Source organism: Chiloscyllium plagiosum, unplaced genomic scaffold (assembly GCF_037043375.1).
Source record: "Chiloscyllium plagiosum isolate Xiang-an unplaced genomic scaffold, Cpla_swu_hap1 HiC_scaffold_49, whole genome shotgun sequence".
Taxonomy (NCBI): Eukaryota; Metazoa; Chordata; class Chondrichthyes; order Orectolobiformes; family Hemiscylliidae; genus Chiloscyllium; species Chiloscyllium plagiosum.
In genome coordinates, this window is record NW_028270187.1 from 8,714,130 (window position 1) to 8,731,983 (window position 17,854).

The 17,854-nt window shown below is 43.8% G+C and overlaps 1 protein-coding gene across 6 annotated transcripts in view; it reads left to right on the forward strand.

Annotated features, from left to right (window-relative positions):
• Nucleotides 1–2,702: 2,702 nt before the first annotated feature.
• The window catches only part of LOC148135482 (uncharacterized), a 65,075-nt gene continuing 49,923 nt past the window's right edge, over nt 2,703–17,854 (forward strand). For 2 of the 6 annotated variants that reach the window (XM_087984824.1, XM_087984822.1), the window contains exon 1: nt 2,704–3,001. The gene's annotated coding sequence lies outside the window, so the exon portion shown is untranslated. Of the gene's footprint in view, nt 3,002–17,854 lie in introns of all 6 variants that reach the window. The other 4 variants (XM_087984825.1, XM_087984823.1, XM_087984821.1 and 1 more) reach the window with 4 other exon arrangements.

Sequence of the window (17,854 nt, forward strand, 5' to 3'; positions counted from 1 at the left end):
ACGTGGAGCAGGAAAGGCACAGAGGAGCAGGAAAGTTGTCGTTTCGGGTCAGAACCGTTCATCGGGATCATGTGGCTGTAAGTAACAGGAATGTTTCGGGATGTGGTCGAAGAGTTTTTGGACGGAAGAGATAACCAGGGGTTTGTAATAAGAGAGACCTACTGAGATCATTTCTGAGGGAGGAGAAAATCCTTGGAAGAGTAAGAACTGCAGATACTAGGCGTCGGACTCGATAAAACGTGGAGCTGGAAAAGCACTGCAGGTCAGACAGTATTGAAGCAGCAGGAAAGTCGATGCTTCTGGTCAGGACTCTTCATCAGGGGATTGTTTTGTATTCACTTGTGAGACATAGGAAACCCTGGTTGGCCAGCAGTTAGTGTCCATCCCAAACTGTCCTTTAATAAGGGTTGGTCTGCTTGCAAGGCCATTTCAGAGGACACTTGAGAGGTGACCACTGACCTGGATGTCACATACAGTAATTAGGTAAGAGGAGCACATTTCCTTCCATAAAGTCTATCGTGAACCATTAGGATTATTACAAGAGCTGAATGTTTAAACAGTCATCATTAAATAAAGGTGTTAATTCCAGATTTTGCCCGAAACGTTGATTTTCCTTCTCCTCGGATACTGCCTGCCCTGCTGTACTTTTCCAGTACCACTCTAATCTTGACCCTAATCTCCAGCATCTGCAGTACCTACTTCTGCCATGGATAAGTGATTAGCACTGGGCCCAACATGAGGATCCCCTGGGATTTTATTACTTCGAGTTTAGAAGGTTGAAAGGAGATCGAATAGAAACATACAAGATAATGCATGGCTTAGAAATGGTGGACTGTGGGAAGTTGTATCGGTTAGGTAGGGAGACTAGGACCCATGGGCACAGCTTTAGACTTAGAGTAGGTCAATTTAGGACGGAAATGAGGAGCTATTTCTTCAACCAGAGAGTAGTGGGCCTGCAGAATTCATTGCCACGGAGTGCAGTAGAGGTTGGGAGGTTAAATGCCTTTAAGGCAGAGATCAATAAAATCTTGACCTCACAAAGAATTAAGGGCTATGGGGAGAGTGCGGGTAAGTGGAGGTGAAATGCCCACCAGCCGGCGGAGTGCACTCGATGGGCAGAATAACCGAACTTCCACTCCTATGTCTAATGGTCTTATTATGAAGGCCTGCGTGCCAAAAGCCTTCTTCACTGCTCTGTCCACTTGTCACTCCAGCTTCAGAGAACCTTTGCCTTATCTCCAAATTCTCTCTTTTCCACTCGACTTCTTGAATGGTGAGCTGGGAGGATGTGAAATGGCAGATGTTACATCTTCTGTGATGCTGTCCGACTCGCTTTGATCTCCATTATTGGTTGTTTTCAGTACAGATTCCAGCAACTGCAGTAACTTTCTCCTAAAATATTTATCATGCTTGGAGATCCACACAACAGAAAGAAGTCATGGTTTCCAGACTCATCATGAATTTATACCCAGTTCACTCACTCCATTTGCCATCTCTCCCAAAATCACAATTCGGCAAGATTTTTCCTTCACGTTAAACACACCTTTGCCAAATACAAACATAAAGCAAAGAGTCAATCCTTGTGGAGTTGGAAAGTGGATGCAGAGCGTGCTTTGGAGAAACCAGTAGGACACCTTTCCTTCTCTGTTTCCCTTCCTCACTTCACAACACCCAGAGCAGGCAGAACACAAAGCTGCTTTCCTAGACCTGAAAAAGGAGGAAACAACGTTGTTAGCTAAGTGGGTACAAATTTAATGCATAAACAGTATCACATAAGCTTATTTCACAAAGGGACATAGGTTTTTAATCAGACAATTGAAAATAAATTTATTAAACAATTGAACAGAAACTTCTTACACTAATGAAATAAAGTGGGCCCATAAAAACATTTTTATGTATTAAAACTCTCCTTACACAATTTAAAGTAAATTTCAGATGCCAACTAACTTGAGTGTCTTCCCCCTCATTGTATTAAACATTTGAAAAGAAGTTTACAGCGCACTTTATGAGGAGGTGTGTTTTGCACTCAGCAAAGGAGCGGCCACAACAGGACCTCCACAACAGGGCATGATGGTGAGGGAGGGTTGTGAGCGAAGGAGCTGTGCAATCCAAACGGACCTCCAAGGCATGGGCTGATAATGAGGAGGCCACTGCGGAAACAATGGGACAGTCAAACAGACCTCTGCAACAGATGGCAATGGTGAGAGAGGACAGTGAACAAAGGAGCTGGACCTCCACAAATGGGGATGTTGATAAGGGCAAGCGTCGAGCGCGGCAATATTGTATTCCAGCTTGTGCTCCACAATAGGGTGCGATGGTGAAGAGGACACTGATTGTTGGAGCTGGATATCAACAGCACGGGGCAGTGTTGAGGGAGGGCAATGATGTAGGGAGCTAAAATCAACAACATGGAACAACACTGAGAGGTAGAACTTGACCAGGGAATATGAAAGGGCAGGCGTCTCTCCATTTAGTTTCAATGTATAGCATGCCACGATCCAATGCAAATTTGTACAAAAGAAAAATTAGCATTTCTCACTTCCACTGTCTGATTTCCCATTGACAATGCTGAAAATGCAGGTTTCCAATGGTACAGAGATTGTGCAAGATCCGTGTTGGTTCCAATTGTTTTACAATTCAATGTAAAAAGTGAAGTCACCATAGTGTTAGTGGACGAGAGCAACTGTTCCCTCATTACAGACAGAGAGAGATGACTGGCTAGTGGTTCAATTTGAGCGTCACCATGCCTCAGTCGAGGGAAGAGGTTGAGATGGACAGCCTTTCACAGTAACGTCAATTGACGCAGGCATTGAACCGACTCTATTGGCATCACACCGCTGGAGAAAGTGAGGACTGCAGATGCTGGAGATCAGAGCTGAAAATGTGTTGCTGAAAAAGCGCAGCAGGTCAGGCAGCATCCAAGGAGCAGGAGAATCGACGTTTCGAGCATGAGTCCTTCTTCAGGAATGAGGAAAGTGTGTCCAGCAGGCTAAGATAAAAGGTAGGGAGGAGGGACTTGTGGGAGGGGCGTTGGAAATGCGATAGGTGGAAGGAGGTCAAGGTGAGGGTGATAGGCCGGAGTGGTGGTGGGGGCAGAGAAGTCAGGAAGAAGATTGCAGATTAGGAAGGCGGTGCTGAGTTCGAGGGATTTTAGATTAGATTAGATTACAGTGTGGAAACAGGCCCTTCGGCCCACAAGTCCACACCGACCCGCCGAAGCGAAACCCACCCATACCCCTACATTTACCCCTTACCTAACACTACAGACAATTTAGTATGGCCAATTCACCTGACCCTGCACATCTTTGGATGGTGGGAGGAAACCGGAGCACCCGGAGGAAACCCACGCAGACACGGGGAGAACGTGCAAACTCCACACAGTCAGTCGCCTGAGGCGGGAATTGAACCCAGGTCTCTGGTGCTGTGAGGCAGCAGTGCTAACCACTGTGCCACCGTGCCGCCCTAAATTTGACTGAGACAAGGTGGGGGGAGGGAAAATGAGGACATTGGAGAAATCTGAGTTCATCCCTTGTGGTTGGATGGTTCCTAGGCAGAAGATGAGGCGCTCTTCTTCCAACCATCGTGTTGCTATGGTCTGGCGATGGAGGAGTCCAAGGACCTGCATGTCCTCGGTGGAGTGGGAGAGGGAGTTGAAGTTTTGAGCCACGGGGTGGTTGGGTTGGTTGGTCCGGGTGTCCCAGAGCATCATGGAGCGGGCATCCCAGAGCGGGCATCACACCGCTGTCCTGCTGATTGAATAAGTGCATTGAGCTACAGCTCAGTTCGATGTGAATAAGAACAGCAAATTTCAAAGAAAAATTAAACCAGAGAGAATTGCTTAAGAGCCTGCTTCCTTGCGTGGCCCAAACAGTTACGCAATGTGCACAGTTTGTTCCCATTTCAGTTCAACCGTATTGCCTGCATAAGTGCAGTCTTGTCATGCTGCAGCTAATGAGACTGGCTCAAGGTGGGGGGGGGGGGGGGGGGTATTTGCAAGTAGCATTAAGCAGAATACTCAATCGTTTTGAAAACTGCTATTGGCAAAATAATTCTCTGCTGGTTTTTGAGTCAGGCAAACCCCAAATTATCCTCAGAGACTTGAGACCTCTCAGAGTCACCCCTTATGATTTGTTATTCAGTTAATAGCACCAGGCTCACTGTGACATTTATATTGTCCGGATGCCATTGTCAATATTACATTCTTTGTGCCATTTGCAAATGTGAGTTTCAAAATAAGGAATTAATTACCATTGGGTCTTCCAAAACCACCTCTGTGCATTGGTTACGTCCTGATATTGCTTTAAATAGATGACTAATGTTCCCTTTGAAACATGTTTATTGGAGATTCCCTTGCATAGGCTATTATCTGTGGAGCGATGGAGTATTACTGGTCACCATTTAAAAGTTTATGGATAGGTTGAGTAGCCAAGGCCATTTTCAATAATAGTGAATCCCAAACGTAGAGGGCATAGGTTAAAAGTGAGAGAGGAATAAAGTGCCCCAAGGGGCAACTTTTTTCACCTAGAGGATGATGTATGAAATGAGCTGCCAGAGGAAGTGGTGGAGGCTAGGACAATTACAGCATTTAAGCGGCATCTAGGTGTGTGTATGAATAGGAGGGGTTGGAGAGATAGGGGCCAAGTGCTGGAAAATGGGACTAGATTATTTTAGGATATCTGGTCAGCTTGAATGAGTTGGACTGAAGAGTCTGTTTCCGTGCTGTACAGTTCTATGACTCGAGAAGGAATGTGGAGTCAGCCATGACAGAGCAAACAACTGAATGGCTGAGTCCTGTTCCCACATCTTACTGTCTGAAAACTAGCTTTTGATGACCTGAACACTGCATGCCCATCAGTAACTCCGTTCCCACTGCTTTCTGAGGTTAACATTTCCAAAGCTAAGCAATCCTACCCCATCTCACTGCTACTAAAAGAAATTAAAATTCATCCTCCTTTTACCTATGCAGCCATTCATTGAATTGAATACCATTCCTGCTCATCAGCAGCTTCAAATTTTTCCAAAACCTCAAATGCCTCAGCAACTCAGTATCCTTTATTATTTTTTAAAACGTCAGCGCTCACACATTTGATACGATCACCTCTCACATATCTTCACTGCATTTTGAACCTACACGATCTTGGGCCATAAGGGCACCCTTTCAATCCTGGAACCAGCCCGGTGAATCTTGTATGAATAGTCGACAACGGAAATGGATTGACTGTTAAATAAGGGACAAAAACTATACAGTTATTGGGGATACTGACCAGTGTCCTGCAGTAAATTTCACAATGTGATGTTTCATCTCAGCTGGCAACATAATTCACTGATCTATTTGGTTATTACAAAGCTTTCTGTGCCTTTAGTTTTTTTTTCAAAGCAAACTTTTTTTTTGTACACAGGCTGCCGGCTTTAGCCACCAGACTCTTAATAGAGAAAACTAGATCATTTCCTCTGGAATTTACGTTAAAACCCCTCTGTGACAGATGTAGGATTTGAATTCAATAATAATCTGGAATTCTGAGTTTAATGGCCAATTGGTGCAACAACCCATCTGGTTCACTAATGTCCTTTCGGGAAGGAAACTGCAATCCTTACCTGGTCTGGGCCTACACGTGATTCTAGACACACAACAATGCAAATGACTCTTAACTGCACTTTGTGCATGTTGCGGATGGGGGATAAATGCTGGTCTAGCCACTGACATCCATGAACTAATTTTAAAAACTCAGTCTCATAGAACATAGAACATTGAAGAATACAGCGCAGTACAGGCCCTTTGGCCCTCGATGTTGCGCCGATCCAAGCCCACCTAACCTACACTAGCCCACTATCCTCCATATGCCTATCCAATGCCCGCTTAAATGCCCATAAAGAGGGAGAGTCCACCACTGCTGCCCCCAATCAACTCATACCTGATAGTTAATTTGTACTATCAAATTTAATATCCCATTTTTCCACGTTATAATCTGTTCTTTTCCTAGCCATTCACATGGTCTATCTCTAACCTATTTTACCAGCTTTGTGATCCCCTTCAACTTGTTATCTCCACCCAAGTTTGTAAAAAAAACCTTTTTGCTTCAATGCACGAAGTCCATTCATCCAGTTCATGACATCATTTATAATTATTACTGATAATTACTACTGATCCTTGTGACAGGTCACTTGTTACAGCTTCTCAATCTGATAATGGCCTGGTTAGCCAATCTTCATTGGCACTTAAGAAAACAATCTGTAAATGTAATAGAATGCTGGCCTTTACATCGAGGGGGCTGGAGGACAATGATGCAGAAGTTATGCTGCAGTTATACAAAGCCCTGATTCGGCCTCATTTGCAGCAGATCTGGATGGATAGATTGGCCTTGCAGGGAATACAACGTTGGTTCACAAGAATGATGCCTGCTCTTCGGGGCTTAAATTGTGAAGAGATTTTAGACAAATTAGGGCTGCTCTCTCTAGAATATAGAAAGTTAATAGATGACCTGATTGAAGTCTTCAAGATACTAGCAGTGAAAGACAGGGTAGATAAATGTAAATTATTTCCATTGTTTGGGGATTCCAGAACAAGGGAGGGCATTGTCAGAGAATGAGGTCTGTATCATTCAAGAGAGTTGATAGGATACACTTCACCGCACAAAGACTGTTAGAGGTTTGCAACTCTCTTCCACAAACATCAGTAGATGACAGATCAGTTGTTTGTTTTCAATTACATTTTTGCTTGGCAGCGTTCCCATAGGGAGTGTGGCCATAGATCAGCCATTTACCAATTGAATAGTGAATAACGTCAAGGGGCTGAATGGCCTACTTCTGCCTTCCTGATTCCTAAATAATGGTTTGGGCGCTGGGAGAGAGAGATGGACAGGTGGAGACGCTAAAATAATACAAGAAGCTGTGGACGCTGGAGATCTGAACCAAGAACATATAATGCTGGGGAAACGCAGCAGGTCCGGCAGCATCTGTGGACAGAGCATGAAAAGTTAACGTTCTCAGTCCAGCAACCCTTCTTCAGAACGGAGCAGCTGAAGACAATGACCAGAGGGAAATAAGGGGAAAGCAGCAAAGGAATTGTTGATAGTTGTTGACAGGCAATATTAAACCCATCTGCAATACCGATATGGCTACTTTCAGCACTGCAAACCCTTTATTAATTCCTCCTTATCTCTATTATCCAACCTCTCTTCTTCGCTGGTTTCCTACTAACCAGCCCTTTGGTTGCATTCACTCTTATCTCTCTCTCTCTGGGCACTGTCTCCATCTATTTCTCACACTCTCCATCCCTCCATACTATCTTTATCTAGACTCTTCTAGTTCTGAAGAAGGGTCTCTGGACTTGAAACGTTAACACTTTCTCTCTCTCGTTACAGCTGCTGCCAGACCTGCTGAGTTTTTCAAGGGTAACCCTAATTTATCCAATATTAATTCTATTAGCATTATTTAAAATGATATCAATGGTCTCTGTCTCTCATTCCCTTTGGAAAATTCCTTTTCAACCATTCTCAGGATTTTGTTATTTTACTGTCCTCTACGATAAAGACAGAGCGGAGAGGTCCGCCCATTTTGTCTGTCGCTAATTTCATGCTCATGCTTTTCCACAGATTCTCACACGAGGGGCCAATGACTAAAAGTTAGGGCCATACAATCCAGGGGAGGTTCTGGGAAGCATTTTATTATTGCTCATGGAACGTGAGTGCCGCTGGCTGGTGCAACATTTGTTGTCCAACCATAATTAGCCAGAGAGAAGCTCAGAGTCAATCACATCACCATGGGTCTGGAGTCAGACGGAAACCATACAATTAAGAACTGTAGATCTCCTTCCCTGAAGGACAGCCGTGAACCAAATTGTTTTTATTCTGACAATCAGCATTGGTTTCATGATCATCATTAAATATTTAATTCCAGTCGATCATTGAATTCAATTTCCATCTGCCGTGGCAGGATTTGTACCCAGTTCCCATGGACATTACCAGGGTCTCGAGCTTAATTGACTGGTGATAGTACATATCACAAAAAGTACGGGAGACATATGGAATTAACTTCTACAAACCACAAACTACTTTGATTCAAACCATTCATAAGTTATTTGATTTAAAACTGAGAGAGATACCTTTTGTGTTAAGCAGATGTATTAAAGGAGCTAGGGGGCCAAAGGTAGGGCTGTGGAGCTATCAGTCAAAATTTGATTGAATGGTGGAACAGGTTCAAGAGGCTGAATGGACTACTCCTAATTCTTAGAGTGCTATGGACTTGAAACGTTAATTCTGTATCTCTCTCGCTCACCCCACAGATACTGCCAGACCTGCTGAGTTTCTTCAGTTATTTCTGCTTCAGTCAATTTTTCTAACGTCTACTTGTATTGGATTCACATAATTTAGGACATAATTAGTCTTTTATTTTTGTTCTGTACATTTATTCTAAATCTGCATGCTTTCACTTATTCTGGAACCTTTCTGATATCTAATAGTTCCCCAATTTTCTGGCGTGCTTTAGTCTGCACGCCGTTGGACCCTGCTTCTTTCAAAGGGGCGGAGACTCTGTTTATTGAAATGAAAACATTCACAAACGCTTCTTTCGCCAGAAATGTATACTCGGTGACGTTCTCTCTCTCTCTTTCTCTATCTATCTATCTCGTACTTCAGCCAGGCGGGATCGGCGGCAGAGTGTGCGCGGGGGGTGGTGCGGTGATAAATTGATTTACCAGTTGAGCTTTAGCAGGCAACATGACAGAAGCAGACTGCAACGGTGAAGTGTAGTTTGGTGGAGGGTGTTTGGGACAACATTTGTTATGTTTTAATGTCCATATAAATGCGTGTCTCTTTCCTGATGACTGAGGCAGATTCACTTTGATTCAAACCATTCATATTCAAGGCAGCGTAAGTCACTCCCTCATATTTGTCTTGTGCACATCAGAATACTCGCCCTGTATTCAGTAACATGGAAATTGCTGTTTGTAAAGTATACGCTGATATCTTTTGCCTTTAACACTCTATAAAGGTTTTTTTTTGTGTGTCCACCTATCTCAACCTCTTACTTCTTGTCAATCCCTTTCTCACCTAGTTCTTTTCACTTTTTTTTTGTTTGGTCTCTTCATTTGAATTGGAATATAGGGGATATGGTGAGTAAATTTGCAGTTTGGTGATATCAATGAAGAAGGTTATCTCAGAGTCTCACGGGACGTTTATCAGCTCGGCCAATGGGCCAAGGGGTGGCAGATGGAGTTTAATTTAGATAAGTGTCAAGTGTTGCATTTTGGTAAAAAGAATCTGGGCAAATCTTAGAAAGTTCATTGCAGGGCCCTGGGAAGCGTTGTCGAACAAATGGACCTTAGTGTGCAGGTGCATAGTTCCTTGAAAGTGGCATTACATGCTTGCCTTCCTTGCTCAGAGCATGTAGTATTGGAGTTGGGATATCATACTGCAGCTGGACAGTACATCGATTAGGCTACTTTTAGAATTTGGAATATAATGCTGATTTCTCTCCTGTAGGAAGGACGTCGTTAAACTAGAAAGAGTACAGAAAAATGTTGCAAACTTATTTCTGGAACTGGAAGGGTTTTTGATTATATGGAGATGATAAATGAGCTGGGACACCTGTTTCCATAAAGTGTCAGAGGCTGAAGGATGACCAGGCAGAGGTTTATAAAATCATGAGGGGCATAGATAAGGTAAACAGATAAGATCTTTCTCCCAGATTTCAGGAGTCTAAAACTAATGGGCACAGTTTTAATGGGAGAGTGGAAAAAATTGGAAGGGATCTGAGGGGCAACTTTTTGACATAGAAGGTGGTGTGTATATGAATGAGCTATCAGCAGAAGTAATAGAGGTGATACAATCACAACATTAAAAAAAGAACACTTGGAAAGGTGCGTGGATAAGAAAGGTATGTGCCAAACACAGGCAAATGGGAGTAGTTCAATTTAGGATACTTTATCGGCATGGATGAGTTGGACTGAGGGGTCTGTTTCTGTGCCGTACGACTCTATGACTCTCTCACTTTTCAATGTGCTTCTGAAAGTTGAATGTATCTGGAAAGTCTCACCACAGAGAGCTGTGTGGGGGCAGAGTTATTGTGTATGCAAAGGCTGAGAGAGCTAGATGCTTGATCAGTGAGGAATCAAGGGAAAGGACAGGAAATTCAACGTGACTCATATTCGATCAGCTATGATGCTATTGGATTGTAAAGCAGTCTCGAGGTGCTGAACGTCCTTGTGCTCCCAACCGACCTTTGGACAACTCCCAATCATGGGACTTCCGTGAAAAATTCAAACCTGTTCTGTAAGTTGCATCTTTGTCCCGTCAGTGCGAAGTAGTGCCCAGGTGGAGACTGAAAAGCAACATAATAGTTTTGGCTGCTTATTTGTACAGAGGAAAACATAACACACTTGACTCATTCCAGGCTACTGGGTCATAGAGTCATCGAGTTATAGAGTAACAGAGATTTACAGCACGGAAGCCGGCCCTTCAGTCCAACTTGTCCATGCCAACCAAATATCCAAACCCAATCTAGTTCCACCTGCCAGCACCCGGTTCATATCCCTCCCAGCCTTTTCTATTCATATACCCATCCAGATGCCTTTTAAATGTTGCAATTGTACTAGCCTCTACCACTTGGTCTGGCAGCTCATTCCAAGTACGTACCGCCCTCGACATAAAAATGTTGCCGTTCAGATCTATTTTTATCTTTCCTCTCTCACCCTAAAATTATGCCCTCTAGTTCTGGACTACCCTATCCCAGGGGAAAAAAAAAAACTTTGTCTACTTATACTATCCATCCCCTCACTATAAGGTCACCACTCAGCCTCCGACGCTCCGGGGAAAACAACCCTAGCCTACTCAAACTCTCCTAATATCTCAAATCCTCCAACCCTAGTAACATCCTTGAAAATCTTTTCTGAACCCTTTCAAGTTTCACAACATCTTTCAGGTAGGAAGGACACCAGAATTGCAGGCAATTTTCCAAAAGTAGCCTATCCAATGTCCTATACAACCGAAACATGACCTCCCAACTTCGGTACTCAATACTCTGACCAATAAAGGAAAAACAAAGGCCTTTTCACTAACCTATCGACCTGCAACTCCACTTTCAAGGAGGTATGTACCTGCACTCCAAGGTATCTTTGTTCAGCTATACTCCATACGACATTACCATTAATTGCATAAGTCCAGCAAAGATTTCTTTTCCAAAATGCAGCAACTCCCATTTATCTAAATTTAACTCAATCTGCCATTTCTCTGCCCACTGGCCCATCTGATCAAGATCCTGTTATAATCTGAGGCAACCTATTTCGCTGCCCACTACACTGCAATTCTGGTGTAATCTGCAAACTTAAAACTATACATCTTATGCTCACATCCAAATCATTTATGTAAATGACGAAAAGTAGAGGACACAACACTGATCCTTGTGGCACTCCACTGGTTACAGGCCTCCAGTCTGAAAAACAACACTCCGCTACCACTCTTGTCTTCTACCTTTGAGCCAGTGCTGTACCAAATGGTTAGTTCTCATCGTATTTCATGAGATCCAACCTTATTCACCAGTCTCCCATAGGGAACCTTGTCGAACGCCTTACTGAAGTCAATATAGATCACGACCACCGCTCCAACCACATCAACCCCCTGTTTCACATCTTCAAAAAAACTCAATCAAGTTTGTGAAACATGATTTCTCATGCATAAAGCCATGTTGACTACCCTAGTCAGTCCTTGCCTTTGCAAATACTTGTACATTCTTTCCCTCAGCATTCCCTCCAACAACCTGCCTACCACGGACATCAGGCTCACTTGTGTATAGTTCCCTGATTTGTCCTTACCACTTTTCTTAAACAGTGGCACCACGTTATCCAACCCCCAGTTTTCCTGTACCTCACCTGTGACAATCAATGATATAAGTATGTCAGCAAGAGATCCAGCAACTTCCCACAGAGATTTAAGGTGCATCTGATCAGGTCCTCGGGATTTATCCATTTTTATGTGTTTCATGACATCCAGCACCTCCTCCTGTGTTTTCTGGACATTTTGCAGATGTCACCATCTATTTCCTTACATGCTATATCTTGCATGTCCTTTTCCATAGTAAACATCGAAGCAAATTACTCGATTAGTATCTCCTCCATCTCCTGTGGCTCCACCTTGCTGACCACCTTGCTGATCTTTGAGGGGCCCTATTGTCTTCCTAGTAAACTTATTGTCCTTAACGTCTTTGTATAAACCCTTTGGATGCTCCTTAACTCTTTTTGCCTAAACTATCTCGTGTCCCTTTTTTGCCACCCCGACTTCCCTCTTAAATATACTCCTACTGCCTTTTTACTCTGCTAAGATTTCATTCGATCTCTCATCGAACGAGAGTCTCTGGACTCTCGTTATCTCATTTCTGAAGGCTTCCCATTTTCCAGCTGTCCCTTTACCTGCAAACGTCTTCCCGCAATCAGCTTTTCAAAACTTTTGCCTAATACTATTGAAATTAGCTTACCTCCAATGTAGAACTTCAACTTTTAGTTCTGGTCTAGCCTTTTCCTTCACTATTTTAAAACTAACAGAATTATGGTCGCTGGCCCCAAAGTGCTCCCCCAGAGACACCTCAGTCACCTGCTCTATTTTATTTCTCAAGAGTAGGTCAAGTTTTGCATCTTCTCTACTAGGTGCATCCACATATTGAATCAGAACATTTGCTTGCACACACTTAACAGATTCCTTAACACTGCCTATATACAAATCAAAAACACTTCCCGCTCCATCACCTACCTGTATTTTTTGGGAATTAGATCACAATGTCGTGCTGTTCTCCCGGTTTACAAGGAGAAGTTGAAGCAAGAGTACCCAATGCAGACAGTCGTCCAGTGTTGATCTGAGACAATAGAAGGGCTTCAATGGGTCTGCTTCGAGTCGGTGGACTGGGTCATTTTCAAGAAGTCAGTGGTCAACTTAACCGAATGTGCCACTAACATTACAGACTTCATTAGCGAGCGTGTAGTAGACTGTGTTGCCAAGAAATCAAACCAAATGTTCCCCAACTAGAAATCATGCATGAACTGTGAGATCCATTCCCTACTGAAGTCCACGCCTGAGGCTTTCAATTCGGGTCACGCTGACCTATACAGGAAAACCAGTTACGACCTTTCTACGACCATCAGTGATGTCAAGAGGCAATACCAAACTAAGTGTGACACAGAGACCAACAGCACGGACCCCGTCATTTGTGGCAAGGGTTGCACAACATAACGGTCTGCAAAGCGAAATTGAACAGAATCATGGTCAATAGTACATCCCTACGCGATGAGCTCAGTGCATTCTACGCTCGCTTTAATCACAAGGTCAATGAATCTATGTTACCTATCCCAACAGTCTCGGATGCACCTGGTACCCTCATTCATAGCCACAGGTGTTAGATCAGTCTGCTTCAGTGAATCCATGGAAAGCTACTGACCCGGATGGTGTCCTCAGCCATGCATTCAAATCCTGCATGGACCAGCTGCTGAGAGTTTTCACAGGCATATTTAACCTCTCCTTACAGCGACGTGAATTCACCATCTGCGTCAAGATGAGCAGCACTCTCCTGGTGTCAGCAAATCATGGAATGTGCCTCAATGACTTCTGCCTGGTGGCTGTGTCCTCCATACATATCAAGTGCTTCGAGAAGTTGGTCATGTTTTATATCAAATCCAGCCTATCAACTGCCTTGACTCATTACAATTCCCCAAACGACGCAAAATATTATGCACGTTGTCGTACTATCTCTGAAATATAGAGGAGACCACATGGAGAGCAATGGACACAGTAGATGACATTTCAGACAACATCTCTGGGACACACGCACTATACAACCCCACCGCCCTGTGGTCGAACACTTCAACTCCTCCTCCTACCCTGCAAAGGACATACAAGTCTTCGTCCTCCTCCACCACCAAACTCTGGCCACTCGACCCCTGGAGGAAGAATGGTCCAGCTTCTGTCTTAGGACAGAAACAAATACACGGGATCAATTTGGATTTCATTAATTTCACATTTCCTTTCCCCTCACCTTATCTCAGATCAAACCTTCCAACTCGGCTGCCACTTTTGAACTGTCCTACCTGTTCACTTTCCTTCCCACTTATCAACTCCACCCTCCTCTCTGGCCTATCACCTTCACCTCCACCTTTATCTACCTATCACATTCCCAGCTACTTCCTGCCAGCTCGACTCCACCCTATTTCCTGACCTATTACCATCACCTACTACCTCTATCTACCTAACACATTGCCAGCTACCATACCTCACCCCCACCCCTCTCCAATTTATCTCTCAGCCCCCTTGGGCCACCCCCTCATTCCTGCAGACCCATTGAAGCCCTTCTATTATCTACCTCTGACATCTCCCCTAATTCTTCCTCCAATTACCTTAAAATTATGGTCCCTCGTGAGAGACATTTCTGTTATGGGAAAAAAAGTCTCTGGCTCTCTATTCTATTCAAGCCTCTCATCATCTTCTGCACCTGTATCAAGTCACCTCTCATTCTTCTTCTATCCAATGAATAAAGCTCTAGCACCCTCAGCCTTTCTTCATAAGACATAGCTTCCATTCCAGGGAAGCATACTGAAAAATCTTCTCTGAACCCTGTCTAAAGCTTCCACATCTTTCCTGTAACGAGAGGACCAGAACTGAGCACAATATTATAAGTGTGGTCTTGCCAGTATTCTATAGAGATGCAGGGAGAAAGTGAGAACTGCAGATGCTGCAGATCAAAGTCGAAGGGTGTTGTACTGGAAAAGCACAACAGGTCTGGCAGTATCCGAGGAGCAAGAGAATCCACGTTTCGGGCAAAAGCACATCATTAAATAATGAATGCTGGGGTGGCCCGAGATGGCTGAGAGGTAAATGGGAGAGGGATGTGGCCGGTGGGTTCGTAGCTGGGAAAGTGGTAAGCACATGGACGTGGTGGGGTAATGGTGATAGGGCAGAAAGGAGGGTGGAGCGGAGAGGTGGGAAGGAAGATGGACAGGTAGGATAGCTCGAGGTTGGTGCTGAATTCGAAGGTTGGATCATGGTTAAGGTGGGGGAGCGAAAATGAAGACGCTGGTGAAATCTACACTGATCCCGAGTGGTTGGAGGGTCCCAAGACAGAGGATGATGCACTCCTCCTCCAGGTTTCGGGTGGCTTGCATTTGGCACTGGAGGAGACTCCGGACCTCCATGTCCTCGGTGGTGGGAGAGGGAATTAAGACATTCGACCACAAGGTGGCCTGGCTGTTTATTGCACGTTAATCAAATATGATGGTGAGATCACCTTTAGAATTGTGCACTCAATTCTGGTCTTCCTGCTATCATAGAATCCCTCCAGTGTGGAAACAGGCCATTTGGCCTAACAGGTCCACATGGATCCTCTGAAGAATAACCCACCCAGACACATTCTCCTACACAATTAATTTGCCCCTGAGTAATGCACCTAACCTATATATCACAGCATGATATGGGCAATTTAGTATGGCCAATTCACCTAAGCTACACATCTTTGGTTTGTAGGAATAAACCAGAGCACCCGGAGGAAACCCACTCAGTCAGGGGGAGAATTTGCAAACTCCACACATACAGTCACCTGAGGCTGAAATCGAACCTGGGTCCCTGGGTACTGTGAGGCAGCATCACTAGCCACTGAGCGATCGTATCACCCAATATAGGAAGGATATTGTCAAATTGGAAAGGATGAACAAATGATATACGAGGGTGTTACCAGGACTGGAGGGCTTGAGTTATCGGGAGAGACTGGACAAGCTGCGGCATTTTAATAGCAAAAGAGGTTTAGGAGTGACTTTATGGAGGCTTATAAAATTTTGAGGAGCCTTAATAAGATGAATAGCAAAAGTCTTTCTGCAGAGTAGGGGATTTCAGCAGCAGAGTGCATAATTTTAATGTAACAAGAGGAAGCTTTAAAAAGTGACTTGAGATGCAACTTCTTCATACAAAAGGTAGTTCATATGTAGAATGAACTGCCAGAGGAAATGTAGACGTGGGTACAATTACCGTGATTAAATACATTTGGACAGGTTCATAAACGGGGAAGGTTTGGAGAGCCGAGCCCAGCCAAATGGCATTGGTTCAGTTTGGAAAAACGGACCAGCATAGATGAGTTGGACCGAAGGGCCTTATTGCTGCTTCATGACTCTGTGACTCTATGATCTGCGGCGGGATGTGCATCCGCCTGAAACACAGTCCCATCTGTTTTGCTGCGACCGTTGTTACCCTATCTCTAATCATTTCCGTTGTGGTTGATCCACTTAAATCATAAGTTAACTGGTAGTACTCACATGCCTTCTTTGTAAAAGTAACCTCCTGTTAGGAAGGAAAAGACAGTTTCCAGACTGAAGGTTGAAAGCAGTGAAAGGGCCTTTTCACATGTCCACAGAAAGAGAAATATGTTTGAATGTTTGCCGCTGATAGCTGAAAATCTAACTGTTACAGTGTCCTGTGCAGCATAATGACATGCTCAGATCTCTGTGGAGGCCAGTTTTTTTTTAACCTCTCTCTCTCTCTCTCATTGAGAAGCTGCTGCATATCTGCCTGCTAGTTTTGCAGAGATGCCATGAATTCCTTATTTGACTCTATGACGAAGATACACCGAAAATAGGAGTAGGTGCAGGCCATTCGTTTGTACTGGCCTGGGCTGCCAATTCAATAGGATCATCCAGCTCACCTGTTACGCGATGCTGTACCAAACATTTGTCCTAGCTTAAGCACCTATCCATGTACCTATCCAATTGTCGCTTAAAGGTCACCAAAGATTCTGACTCTGCCACTCCCACAGGCAGCGCATTCCATGCCCGCACCACTCTCTGGCTAAAGAACCTACCCCTGACATCCACCCTATACCTTCCACCCTTCACCTTAAACTTATGTCCCCTTACAGGTTTCTATGAGATATCTCCTCATTCAAAAAAAAATCGATTGAAAGTAATTCTAATCTAACCAGTATCCCTTCATACATTAGTCCTGCTATCCTAGGAATCAGTGTGGAAAACCTCCAATGCACTACCTCCATAGCCAGAACATCCTTCCTCAGCTATTAAAAACAGAGATATATTGCCCAATATAAAGCAAAGAACTGTGGCTGTTTAAGATCTGAAAAAAAAAGCAGAAATGACATGACGAACTCTGCAATTCTGGCAACATTGTGAGGTTGGGGTTTGGTGGTTGCTGGAGCTAGATAGCAAGAGAGAGAGAAAAAAATATTTCATATTTCATGTTATATATAAGGTTTGTCCTACCTCCCATTGTCTTTCATAATTTTATACATCTCTATTATGTCCCTCAATCTCCTCTGCACTAAGAAAAAAATGGCATTCTATACAATCTGACTTCATAAATGAAACTCTCCAGCCCCAGGACAACATTCTGGTAAATCCTCCTCTGCAGACGGGTCACTGGAGCCCAAACATGAACTCTCTCTTTCTTTCTCTCTCTTTCTCTCTCTCTCTCTCTCTCTCTCATTCTCTCTCTCTCTCTCTATCTCTATCTCTATCTCGCTCACTCTCCCCTCCACCCCACCCCCTCAGGATGCTGTCATACCTGTTCATTTCTTCCAGCACTTTCTGTGTTTGTTTCAGATTTTTGGCATCGGCACGATTTCGTTTTTAGAAATCCACCCTTATCGTCTTGCAGCTGTTTGTGCAAACTATGAAAAAATGTAATTTTGCCAAGGAAACCAAGCTTTTGAGGGAACAGAAGTTTTTGTTCCAAGTTGTATCACATTACATAGAGTATTTTGTTTTGTGCTAAAACTCCGACACATGCAAAGTTTAGCGTATTTTTAAAATCATATCATCAAACTTCATTCTGACTAAGTGAAAATAATGCTTAACATGTTTCAGAGGGGGTTACTTATTTAA